We start from the raw sequence: 13549 nt of genomic DNA on the forward strand, positions 1-13549 counted from the left end.
GATACATATCTAAATACTGCTGTGTTTTCTTGGTATTTAACTTTATTTTATTTTTTGACACAAATACTTCATGGGAAATCAATTGTTATCCCTCTGTTGTTTGTAAACTTTTATATACACAGAGGCATATATATTTCTTCTTTTATTTTAGAACTAGAAAAACAATCGTCAAGTTGAGGTGAAAATAATTATTCACCAATATGTTTTCTAGTTATTTTATTTTAGATATATGTATTTTACTCTTCTAACTCAGCAGTAAAATATTTTGCAATATATTGCTGATAGGAATCTAGCAATATATTTTCAAACTTTCTAACTTTAGCCTCAATGTCATTTATTCAATATTCTATACTTCCCTCACTAAATTCAGGTGCATTTTTTTATGTAATAGCTAATTATATAAACACTACTCAAATAATGTTATTAACTAATAAGTTAAAAAGAACATTCTAATAAATATTCCGAGAATATTGGCAAGACTGTACAAGGAATGAAATATAAAAGGTTATCAATCTTTTAAAAATGTTCCACTTCATTATGCTAATGGAGAGTCTATTTACTCTCCCGGAATGTGTTTTTAGTCATTGAAATACTTTGAATGTTTGCACATTTGGGGGGCAGGGAGGTTGTTTGTTTTTAATTGGAGAATGAGATGGTAATTTGGCTTTGGAAGAAGACAAGCAGACAAGCTGAGGGAATGGAGTTTAAGGAACAGTATCTCATAATTTTCTGATCTGAGACAATTCTTTGGTCTGGTATGCACGAAAAATGGAATTATTCATGATGGACTTCGAGACTATTGACACTGCAAAGCCGCTGTGAGGCACAGGTAGCTGAGCTGCGAAGGGACTGCTCTGACCTGTCTCTAGGAACTAGCAGCCTCTAAGGATGGAGAGATTTGAGTAAATCCAAGGACTGCCTCTGGCAAGTAGACGCATGGCAGCTCCTATGGTGGCCTGTGGCCAATGCAGACTCCAGAGCAGTGCCTTAGCAGGAATAGGGGTAGAAAAGGAAGAATAAAAGATTACTTAGGAGGCATGTGTGGAATGACCCCTTGAGAAATTGAGCAAATTACTTTCTCAGAAGCCGATCTTCTCCTTCAGCAGAAGTCCACGATTTTGTCCATAAATTCAAATGTGATTTTATTCTGTAGAAACAGGCTCTTGGGTCTTCGATGTTAAGGTTACACTTGCAAGCAAAGAAACAAAAATGAAATAATAGATAAATACTAACCAGCACAACTTAAGGTTCTATTATTTTGCTGGATGTTGTTCTATGCGCTATAACTATAGTCAGTCTTGTCACATCTGTATATGGGAAGGACCATCAAATTATGTGACCAGAGTCCACTGTAAATTTCTAGGGAAGAAATTCCAGTTATCCTTTAAATGCCTATAGTAGTAGTAACCCTAATATGCAGAAAAATTAGGAACGTAATTCAGAATCTCAAGGAGCAGTAAGTAGCCTGTGGAATCCCTCAAATAGCAGAGCTACCTAGGTTGATTACATTGATTCTAACTTGCCCTGGAAGTTGGTAATGAAATGGCTTAATCTCAAGAATGTAGGTTTCTACTTTCTTAAATTTTAGAATCAAAGAATATAGTAACTATACGAAAGGGTTTATCTTGATAGGTTCATAAAAAAAATTTCTCCCTTAAAATGTAATAGTTTTGCAAAAAACTGAAAGTTTCTAAAAATGAACATCCCCTGTGCTGGACGATCCCACTCCTGGGTACATACCTTAGATAAACAAACATATATGCCCTCTCAAAATCCATACGTGAATGTTTAGAGTGGCTGTATTAACAATTATTCCAAACTGAAAACATTCCAGGGTCCTTCTGTAGACATGTTTTGCTTTAGCCGTACAATGGAATACTAATAATAAAAAGGAAAAAACAATTGATAAACATAACTATATAGATGAATCCCAAAGACATTATGCTAAGGAAACAAACCAGTCTCAAAAATTATATACTTTATGATTTCTTTCATGTAACTTTCTATTAAAGCTAAACTATGGTGACAAAGAATAATTTGGTGATTTCCAAAGGTTAAGATTAGAGGGAATTCGTGATGGAAAGGGCAGCAGATGAGAATTTGGGGGAAAATGGCAATGAAAATAAGCTGTATCCTAATTGTGGTGACACAATTCTATACAAGTGTTAAAGTTCATAGAATTACAGATGACAGAAGAGTCTCTTTTATTTTAAATTACTTTTATTTAAAAAAATTACCCTGATAAGATATGCCCTCAAATATTATTTATTCATATCTGAACAAAGCTAAAACCAGAAAAATAAAGAATTAAGTGAAGAGTTATTTAAAACAAAAAAGTTATTTGCTATTTTCCTGGAGAGCAGAAATCTAAACATGTGAAATAAGTTAAGTGCAATTAGTTACTTTAAAAAAATTTGGCTTATACATTTAGTGTAATAGCTTCCTAATTACAATTTAAAATAAGTTGTTTTAGCAATCTATTCAGATTTTTATTTTAAGTTGAAATTTTACTAATTATATACAATCTATGTTTCTAAAAACATATTTTACCATACTTAGAAACTTACTATACTTTTAATAATTACTTAAGTAATTATAGACACTGTGTTTTAGCCAAGTAATTAAATGACTTAAAATGAAAACAAATGGTGTAATTTTAATTTAAAACATTTGGCCTTAATTTCACCATATATATTAATGATGTCAAGCATTATTCAAAGGCCACTTTAAAATGGTTTTCAAATTTCTTTCTTTTTTAAAGATTTTATTTATTTATTTGACGGAGAGAGATCACAAGTAGGCAGAGAGAGAGGGGGAAGCAGGCTCCCTGCCGAGCAGAGAGCCTGATGTGGGGCTCGATCCTAGGACCCTGAGATCATGACCTGAGCTGAAGGCAGAGGCTTAACCCACTGAGCCACCCAGGAACCCCTGGTTTTCAAATTTCTTAGACTTGTAAATAGAATAATCAAAATCATAGGTTGAACAAAAGCTTAAGGAAGAGGTAGGCAATTGGAAATTTGTATATAAATTCAAAGATCAAAATAACACCTAAATAACTTATTCTTCACATAAATTTATCTTCAAGAACATCAAAGACCTGACAGACAGGTGTTATTTTCCCCATTTTTCAGATGAGGAACAAGACACAAAGAGGTTAATTTATATTTCATGTACAGAAACACTACCTAGTATTCCTGCAAAAGTGAAGTATTAAGAGCTCTTGTATAGTTCTGATTTAATTGCAAATTATAACCCAGAGGGCAATTAAGCAGCATCAGATTTCTAAAATATGTCATCATATCTGGTAATTCCTTTAGTGATCATATTACTTTATTAAAAATTTAACCTTTTAAATTTTTAACCTTCATTATACTCAAAAATTGGGAAAAAACAATGTCCTATATTAAAGAACTGTTAAAAAAGAGAATCGGTTAAATCCATGCAACATAAATGTCTCAAGAGCTATTTGATATGACACAGTAAAGCTCTGAAAATTTTCTTCTAGAAGAATATTTAAATATTGGTATAAAAATTTATTAAGTGAAGAGAGTTTAAAGTAGTCAGGATGTATGATTTTTAAGTACACTGGTTATATAACTCATGTTAGGAATGACATGACATGGAGAGAAAAAAGAATTGAATCATATATACTAAAATGATTGCAGTGTATTTTCCTAAGTGGTGAGCTGATTTTTGCTTTACTCTTTTTCTAGCTTTCCTGATTGAATGACAATATATCTGAAAGAGAAAAATATATTCCATTAAAAATAGTCAGGTAGTGCTTATATGCAATATTTTGTACTGATTCATTTATTCACTGAGAGAAGAAAACACAAGCTTGTCATTGGCTTCATGATTGCTTTCTCCTGTGTAATTGTATTAACTGATTCTATTCTCATGGTCAGCATCCTCTCTCAAAGGACTTCATGGATATAATTTCATATATGGTTACTCCTTGGTAGTTTTGGAAATTGAACATATGAAGAAAATATCTTTTCCAGGTTGGTATCATATTTCTTACTTTATGTATAGATTTTTCTTCTAAGATGATAAACTCTGTGTCTTCAGAATATATTTTTGTAGATATACTCCAGATTCCAAAGACCAAACATATGGATGGATGCTTAACCTCTAAAACTCAGAAAAAAACCAAAAGCCTAAGAAAGATTCAATAACTTAGCCAAATTCCTGGCTCATACGCTACATTTTTCTTCCTGGGCAAGATACCATAACCTAAATTGGATTTCCTTCAGGCCTGAATGTCACAGACTTCCTCTAAAGGGCTGGAGGCACCCTTCTTCTACTCCTTGCTGTTTTCATTCAGTCATCCAGATTTTTGAACAGGGTCATGTGCAATGTACAAGATTAATTTTCTCCTGAAAATAGCATTTCCCAAGCAGTGGTTAATCCATGAAAGCCTCCAAATTAAAGGAAATCTTTTGACTTCAAGTAACATAAAGCACGGATTTAGGGTAGTGTGTCAGTCTCTAGTTTTGCCTTTGATATTTAGATCCCTTTCTGAGCCCACTTAGACACTTGTAGACCTCCAGGTATGAGGAATATATGACTTTGTTTTGACATCAAAGTTCAGGGGGAGCATGTAGAATGTTAATGAGCACTGTGAGTTCCAAAGGACATGATTAAGCTATAATTGGTAAGCAGGTGCAGCTCAGTGAATAATTGCAAAGAATACTCAACCTGAAAAAATAAACTAAAATAATCTCATCTGATTTTTCTTCTCTTCTTCTTTCTATTTTGTTTTAGATAATAGTGCACAGTTAATAACAGGAGATACTGAGCCATTGATTTTTCTGCAGAAATTGCTGGTTAAGGTAATAACCAATGACAAACAGAGCAGATTAAATATTTGTCACAAGAAACTGGATTGAAAGATTTCAAACACTAAAAAAAAAAAAAAAAATTCCAGTTTGGTTGCTTTGAAGTAGAGTATGTTGTGACCCATCGTCTCCATCATACTGCTCATGAAATTCTTACCCTGACTCCTGATACCCTGATGAGCAGTCTACTGGAGTTGGTGGGTTCCCTTTCAATGTCAACCAAAGCAAATCCTAGAATCCATCTGCTGGAGTGTGGCTGCTATGAGGAGTGAAGCTCTTTGTCTGGGCAGCAGGGCTACAGGACCTTAATGGGAAAAGAATCTGATTGCCAACACGGAATTTGTTTCACAAAGACTACCATGGTACTGATGGGCTGTGCCATGGAGGGATCCCTCCATGGCACAGCCCATCAGTACCATGCTTGATTCCATCCCATTACCTGACTGCCAGTCTTTTCTCAGTTGCTTACAAATAGATGTTGGCTAGTCTTTGTGAAACAAATTCCGTGTTGGCAATCAGATTCTTTTCCCATTAAGGTCCTGTAGCCCTGCTGCCCAGACAAAGAGCTTCACTCCTCATAGCAGCCACACTCCAGCAGATGGATTCTAGGATTTGACATTGAAAGGGAACCCACCAACTCCAGTAGACTGCTCATCAGGGTATCAGTGACTATGTTCCATTTCACGAAGTCCTCATCAATTTGAACCCATCAATCTTTTTTTATCACTTGATTTTTAAAAATCTCATTTTAATTCTTTTGATTAGTACTGACTTAATTTAATACTTACTTATTTGTCTTTCTTTGGTGTATTTTTTCTTCATTTGTTTACCACCACTGCTGACATATTTATATACTATGTATTCATGAGTTTACCTATAGGGATAAAGCTCTGTGTAACAATTGTTGATATTCATCTGGATTTCTTAGACCATTTCACTGAGGTATGATAGACATACAATTAGTTGTACATATTCAATGCATGCAACTGAATTTCCACAGTCTAGGGCATTAACATATCTATCACCTCCAAAAGTTTCCTCCCATCTTCCTTATTTATTATTATTGCTATTTTTTTTTTTAAATAAAACCTCATCGTAAGATCTACCCTCTTAGCAAATTCTTAAGTATAAAACACAGTATTGCTAACTACAGGCACTATGTTGTAGGGTAGATCTCTAAGATTATTACTCTTGTATAACCAAAACTTCGCACCCTTTGAATAATACCTTCCCATCCCCCCGCACCCTCTGGCAACCACCATTCTCTGCTCTTCCAGACCTTTCTTCTTTTAGCGTGTTTTGATTTTTTTTTTCACTTAAAAAACTGTTATTTCAAGATATTTTCTTTTAGAATGTTTATGAATTACTTTTTATCCTCTAGTGTTTCATGGATTCTTATATATTTTCTGATTCGAAAAAAAAAAACACATGATTTAAAAATAGGAAAACATAAAGAAAAAAATAAAAATTATCCATAACATTGAATTTATATGTTTTGCTTTACAATGCACATTAAATACACATTAAATGCATATCACAACACTCAACTGTTTTCTAATTTGAAAGTTAATCAAGTGATTTGATTCAAATTAATGTGGCCAGCTACTCTGATTGATTTTGAATTACCATATGATCCTGTAATGGCACTACTGGGTATTTACCTAAATACTTAAACAAACAAACAAAAAAAAAATACTATCAGTATTTCTGATAGAAATAACTAGGAGTAATTTGGTTACTAATACTTCTTTTCAGAATATGATAAATACAGAAGTGCCTGGGTGGCTCAGTCAGTTAAGCCTTCAGCTGCCTTCAGCTCAGTTCATTATATCAGAGTCCTGGGAAAAACTCCCAAATTGGATTTCATGTTCAGTGGAGAGTCTGTTTCTCCTTCTCCTCTGTGATTTCTCTTGCTCTCACTCTCTCTCAAATAAATAAATAAAATCTTTAAAAAAAAAAAAGAATATGGTAAATGCATTCTGCAGAAAATTGGTAAGTGATAGTGTATGTGCATATGTGGTCATGTGTGCACTTTAAATGGTATGTAATAATCATGATGTATTTATCTTTTTTACTATGGCCCTTTTGGTTACTTTTTACTTTAATTATTATACAAATTCAGAGAAAAATTATTTGCATATGTAAATTTCTGTATTACCCTTGAATATTTCTTCATGTTAATTTTCCAGAACTGAAATAATCAGGGCAAAGAATTTTCTCTTTTTTTGAAACTGAAAAATTTCACAGAACTGCTATTTAAGAGTTTATGTCTTCAAATTTCCTTAGATCTGGTGAAGCTATTGATTGCAGATTTAAGTCTTAAGCTCTGGATAATTTTCCCCTATTACATTACACTTGGTGCATCTTTTTTTATTCTGTTCTAATACTCAAAAATATTATGCATGTATGCACATATATGTAAACATGCATATCATAGATATACACCCATACATAATATGGATAAATACTCTTTAGATGACATTTTTGCTGTCATTAATTAATCTTTTTGGTTTTTTTCTTAGGAATTCTCCCCACCACTATGTAGATGCTTTATTATCAATTTTCTTCTTATCCATACCACTTCAAATTATTGATTTACATTTCAAATTGCAATCATTATTTGGCCTATTTCTGCTCCTGGATATTTTAAGTGCATTTTGATATATGATATAAACCAAAGGGCAGTAAGTTGAAGAGGGATATGAAATGTTCATGGACATCTTAGAAAGCAGTTGTTTGAGTGTTGTGATGTGCATTTAATGTGCACTGTTATGCAAAAAATTATATATATAAATCAAACACAGTACTTGGCCACATTATTTTGAAAGTTCTTTATCATGTGATTTGATCCTCTCAAATTTCCAATAAGTGGCAAAGATTGAGGCTTATGTCTATGTAGCAATAACAAAACAGAAGCCCAAAGACTTTAGCGATGTTTTTCAATTATGACTGAATATAAGGTCAAAGATTTGGTTATTTCTGCTGGACTCATTATAGCATGTACTAATATGGGAGAAAACAGAATGAGCATAATTCTTACATTTTTCATGGGCTTTATTTCTCATGGGCAAATCAGCTCATGCCAGGCTATATAATATAGTGCCACATATTTATTTTCAATATAAAAGCAAAAGCAAATTGTTGACGTAGTTGTCAAAGTACTCATTTGTTTATGTATGTAGCTACAGCTTTTGAAGATCTTTATGGGTAATAAAATGGGATTCTTGGTTTTCAATTTGTTACTAAAAATATCATGCCAGCTCCTAAAGTCTAGATGCCTATAGCTAGTTGATTCCTTTATGAAATAAGTTTAACATTTATGATTACGGTTGCACTTCAAACTCTGCACCATTGTCTCATAACTCCAAGCTCAGAGATGTATTTTTTTTAAATACAGGCAGCAAAACAAGACCTGGCTGCTGGTTGAAAGCCAGCCCTTGGGATTTGTGGTTCACCTACAGTTATTTTTGTTTAACTTGTTACATATACCTGCATAAATACCCACTTATTATACAAGATTAATTATATCATTTTTGTCAAAGACTATACTCATAGTACCTTTAAAAAATTAATTTTAAAGGATTTGTTCTCTTGGAGGTATGGAGGATTTTTTTTCTCTGATATTGTAGTATTTTTGATGTTTGTTTTCTTTAAATCCACTTATACGGGGCGCCTGGGTGGCTCAGTGGGTTAAGCCGCTGCCTTTGGCTCAGGTCATGATCTCAGAGTCCTGGGATCGAGTCCCGCATCGGGCTCTCTGCTCAGCAGAGAGCCTGCTTCCTTCTCTCTCTCTCTCTGGCTGCCTCTCCGCCTACTTGTGATGTCTCTCTGTCAAATTAATAAATAAAACCTTTAAAAAATAAATAAATAAATAAATAAATAAATAAATCCACTTATACCATTGAAAAGCACTTAATTTCAATCAAACTTTGTACTTCACTGGAATATTATTATTCCAAATATTATTTCAGTAAAAATGCATTATTTATTCATTCCTTCATTTAATAGATATGAATATAGATATTCATCTCAATATAGATATGTGCATATATAAAGATTATATAGGTCACACCTAAAATATGCCAGGCACTGTTAGGAAATTCCAGGTAAATATGATTGTATAAAGCGTCTTCTCAGTGTATCAAGCTTCTCTTCATATTACAGGTCAAACTTATTTTTAACTAAATAATAATTTATATGTAAACCAATACTCTCTCAACCAAAACTGAAGATGCAGAAGGACCTTCTGATATTCATACAAAGAGCTAAGAGTATATATATATACATGTGACTCTGCCTTTGTTGTAAATACAAAAATCTATAAATTTGGTGTCTGCTTTGGGTCATTGAGCTGAATGGAATGAAAAATTTTAAGCAAACTGAGAAAAAATGTGTTCTAATAGCTGATGTTGCTTAGATGAATTCAGAAGTAATTTCACTAGAGTTGCCCAAATAAAGCTTCATAAAGCTGAAAACTTGCCATGGCAAAGCATGTACAACACTAGAATGCTATTTGTCGGCTAACACTGACTGATAACTAATGAATAGTCCATTTACAAAATGCTTTATGAAAAAAACTGTTAATTTCATTTAGTATATCTCTTTACCACATCACAAAGGTGTTAACTGGAATTAGAAAGATTTTTTTCTTCAAATATGTGAATAAAATTGAAAGTTATTAAGGCCAGACAGTGGTATGAAAAAATAACACTTCAATTATCATCAGAAATGAAGGATAGTTTTACATAGTCTTTGCAATTCTATTTATTTGGGAAATTAAAAAGAAAGAATTAAAGCAAGTAACTTCCACAAGTTGTTTTTTTTTTTTTTAATTCGTCAAGCCATTAATTAATATTAGGGTACTTAATTACTTGTATCACTGTATCACACATTTCCGTCATTGCCTTGAGGCGACTTATAAATAAAAGTGTGTATTAGAATATACTAACATTAAAATACCTGATCAGCAAATAGCAGTTGTTCAAAATTTGTTAAAGTCTACCTAGTTTTGTGTTGAACTGAATGATGTGAAAATATTCTGATTTTCTTTTCCTCACTTCTATTGTTTTGAATTGTGCCATTAATTTAGTTTAGAAAATTACCCTTTCAATTTTTTATTGAGTAACTCTTCTCATAGTTGGAATTGATTTCTCTACTTTTATTTATCTATCTTATTCTTATACTCATTTTAGTTTGATTTGCATGATGATTGTTATGGACATATATGCCTTCTTCCACACATTTGTATATTCCTTTAAAAAATATGATTCATTCTTTCTAGCTACCCAGATTCAAATATACCGCTTTATGTATAGAAGACATCCTAGCCTTGTTAAAATTCCTTTTTGACTTTATTAAAGCAAATGGGTAAATACATCACATGTCATCAATTAATACTTATTAAACACAGTGAATAATTTCAAAACATTTAGGCAGAGAGAAACTAAATTCCTGACACTTAGTTTAATCCATCTGTTCATAACTTTTTCATGAAATTTCTATGATCTTAGTACAGGCAATAATCTAACAGCTAAACATAAATGATAATAAACACCACACAGATTCTTTATTACAAGATTTCATTTGCTCAGAATTCTATGGTTCTTCATTTCCTGACCCTTGACATCAATAGATAAAAAAGGGATTTCCAAGAATTGAGATTTATTTTACTAAAAATCAAGCTGTTAGCAAATGCTTAAAATGTTACTCATTGATATGCAGGTTTAAATTCCTATTTGCCTACCATGCTATTTAGTTTTTTATAAACTTAGAGCAATATGTATAAGGAACAAACTTCATGGAAATGTAGCAGCCTTTTTAACCTTACTAATCAAGGTAATGCTATATTAAAAATAATCATAGAGAATCTGCTATACAAAATAGATCAGAAATTGGGTATATATTTTCTATGACCTATATTGTGAAAATATTATTCATTCATTCTTTTATTTACATGTTTTTTCAAAAATATTAATTAAATGGCTGTAACACATAAGACAATATACATTCTTGCTAAACACCCCTATCTGTTGTTTCATCAAAATATCTGAAGTAAATCAGAAGTTTTATTTGTCTAATTGGTTTATTTCTCTACATAGCTGGAATAGAAATGGCCCCATTAAACTCAGTATAAAAGTAATCATTCAAAGTAAATGTACTTGAACTAAAAAAAAAAAAACAAAAACAAAAGCAAAACAAAAAAAACATAAAATATTTGGCTGTGATTATGAATAGATACAAATGATCTCTAAAAGATTCACATAACCCTAAAAAAATGTGAAATGCTTTTTTATAGGATGTTTTTATTTTACTTATATATTTTGTTAATTCACTGAAAAAGTGTGTAGTAAGCATCTTTTATATGCCAGCACTTTTATATGCCAGTACGCATTACGTACTGGAGCTACAACAGCAAGCAAGATGAAGACCATCAATGATTTCATGGCAAATTCAGCCTAATGAAGGAGTTTTCCTTCATCATGGAAATATACAATTAATTGTATAATCTTTTACGTTTTATATAAGGTAGTATAGAGGGTCTTAGAAATATATCATACAGGGGCAGAACTCAATGACTAACTAGAGATCGGAGAGAAAAAGTTCATGGATTAGACTTTGGATCTCGGCTGCATAAACAGCTGGGAACATTCACAAATACAGGAACCTTAAAAGATTATTACATTGCATAACTTCATAAGAAATCATTCACAGGTTTGCAAAAAGATCATCAACTTTGGTTTTACACATGCTAGTTTGATTTTCATTTAAAACATCTAAGAAAGTTTGACAAGTAGGCAATTAGATATACACATTGTAAACCACAGTAACAGATAATCCATACTGTCCCTTCTCACATCAATAAAAGTAATACAGAATACTTGAATAAAACAATTTGACAAGTTTAATTATTTCACCCAAATCGATTGTTTAAACTATCCTATTTTATTCATAGTTAATTAATGTATTTGTTGGGTTAGTGGGGTGGGTTAGGGCAAATGCTATAATTCCAGACCAAATCAATTACTATATTGCTTTTATGATAGGGAGAAAGTTCAAGGAACATTCTATCCTCACCATTTTTCATTTCACAATTTTTATACAGACAGTTCTGAAAGTAAAGTGCTGATACACTATTTCCAGTTCATTCAAAAGCAGGAAACAACAAAAATATTGCAAGGTGGGGGTACACACATTTATGAGGTTCTGGTTTATTTTGCTGACTCCAAATTTTAGGTGTTTCAGATTGGAAGTAATATGTTTTTATCCAAGTAATCTACAACTGAAGTATAAACTTCAATACCTGGATCCCAGAGAAATGGAACTAACTCAAAATATCAAATAGACAATCTCCAGTGAACTGGGTCATGACCTCCAAGTTCCTTCCCTCCGTGCAAGGTGCTCTTGTCCTAAGCTGCCAGAAGTGTTGATTTCTAAGGGTTTAAAAATTGAATCCACCTCCAGAAATTTCAGAGGAATCTGGGAGAAAATCACTTCACCCAATATTACTCCCTTTCCAAAGCAGACCTACATTAAATTACTGATTTACCTGGAGGTAGAAGGGCCTGACCCTGCTTTCTTGAATGGAAATAGTTCTGAGGAGCTGTGGCAGCTGTAAAGTTCCCATAGAATTGGATGGTACAGCTTCATCACAACTCAACATTCTTGCTCTGCCCAGTCCTATCCCTCTCATCCCTTTGAGGTGTAATTCATAGAAGTACCTTCCATGAATAATCCCTGATGCAAATCTCTGCCTTAGGGTTTGGTTCCTGAGGGCCCCAACCTACACAATGTGCATTCCAAAATACATTCTTTGCCTGCAGCCATGCCAAAAATATGAATGGTCTCAAAATTTTCCAAATCTCATTAAAAACAGAGCCATACTCATTTGAAATATCTTTATTAGGGAGGAAATCACTTATAGTGCTTCCTGTTCAGTCATTCTCTTAGAACAGTTTCAGTGGCCAACATCATCAGTATCATCTAGAGACATTTAAAGTGCAAAGACTCAGGCCCCACCCATCTTCACTGAATCAGAATCTCTGGAAAGGAGACCCAGGAATCTGTGTGATCATCTCTCCAGATGACTTTTACACATGTGTAAGTTTAAAAAAACATTACAAATATCAGATATGGATGGAGAAAAGACGGATGATAGGGTTGCATAATTATATTCCAAAATAAATTATATTTCCATTAAATTTATTAAACTGATATGAGCTTTTAGTCCCAGTCCACTTCTCACTGTACCTGCCCTTTCTTTGCATTCCTAATTCCCTCATCTTCAATTACTAAATAACTAATTTCTCTCTTCAGTTCTCTTAGACATCTCCACCTAAATGTCCTATATGTGCTTGAACTTGATATGTGCCCAACTTAATATATTTTCCTCCTTAAACCTATTTCTTGTATCCCTCAGAGTGTGTGGAACCAGCATCCATTTGACTAAGCCAGAGACCTGAGATTTCTTTCTCCCACAATTCTATCTTTTCCCTCACTCTTACTCACTATCTGCAGTTTATCACTGAGTAGCATCAGTTAGGGTTTCTCTGGTTCCCAACACAGAAACCAACTCCTGCAAGTACAACAATATTTAAAGAAGAGTTCTGGAGTAGGGAGTACTTAAAAATAAAAGCTCAAAAAATAAGCAAATAAAGGCATATGAGCAATATCAATATTAGAGACAAATATTAGTTGGTACTCTCCCCATGTTT

Source organism: Mustela lutreola, chromosome 7 (genome assembly GCF_030435805.1).
Source record: "Mustela lutreola isolate mMusLut2 chromosome 7, mMusLut2.pri, whole genome shotgun sequence".
NCBI classification, from domain to species: domain Eukaryota; kingdom Metazoa; phylum Chordata; class Mammalia; order Carnivora; family Mustelidae; genus Mustela; species Mustela lutreola.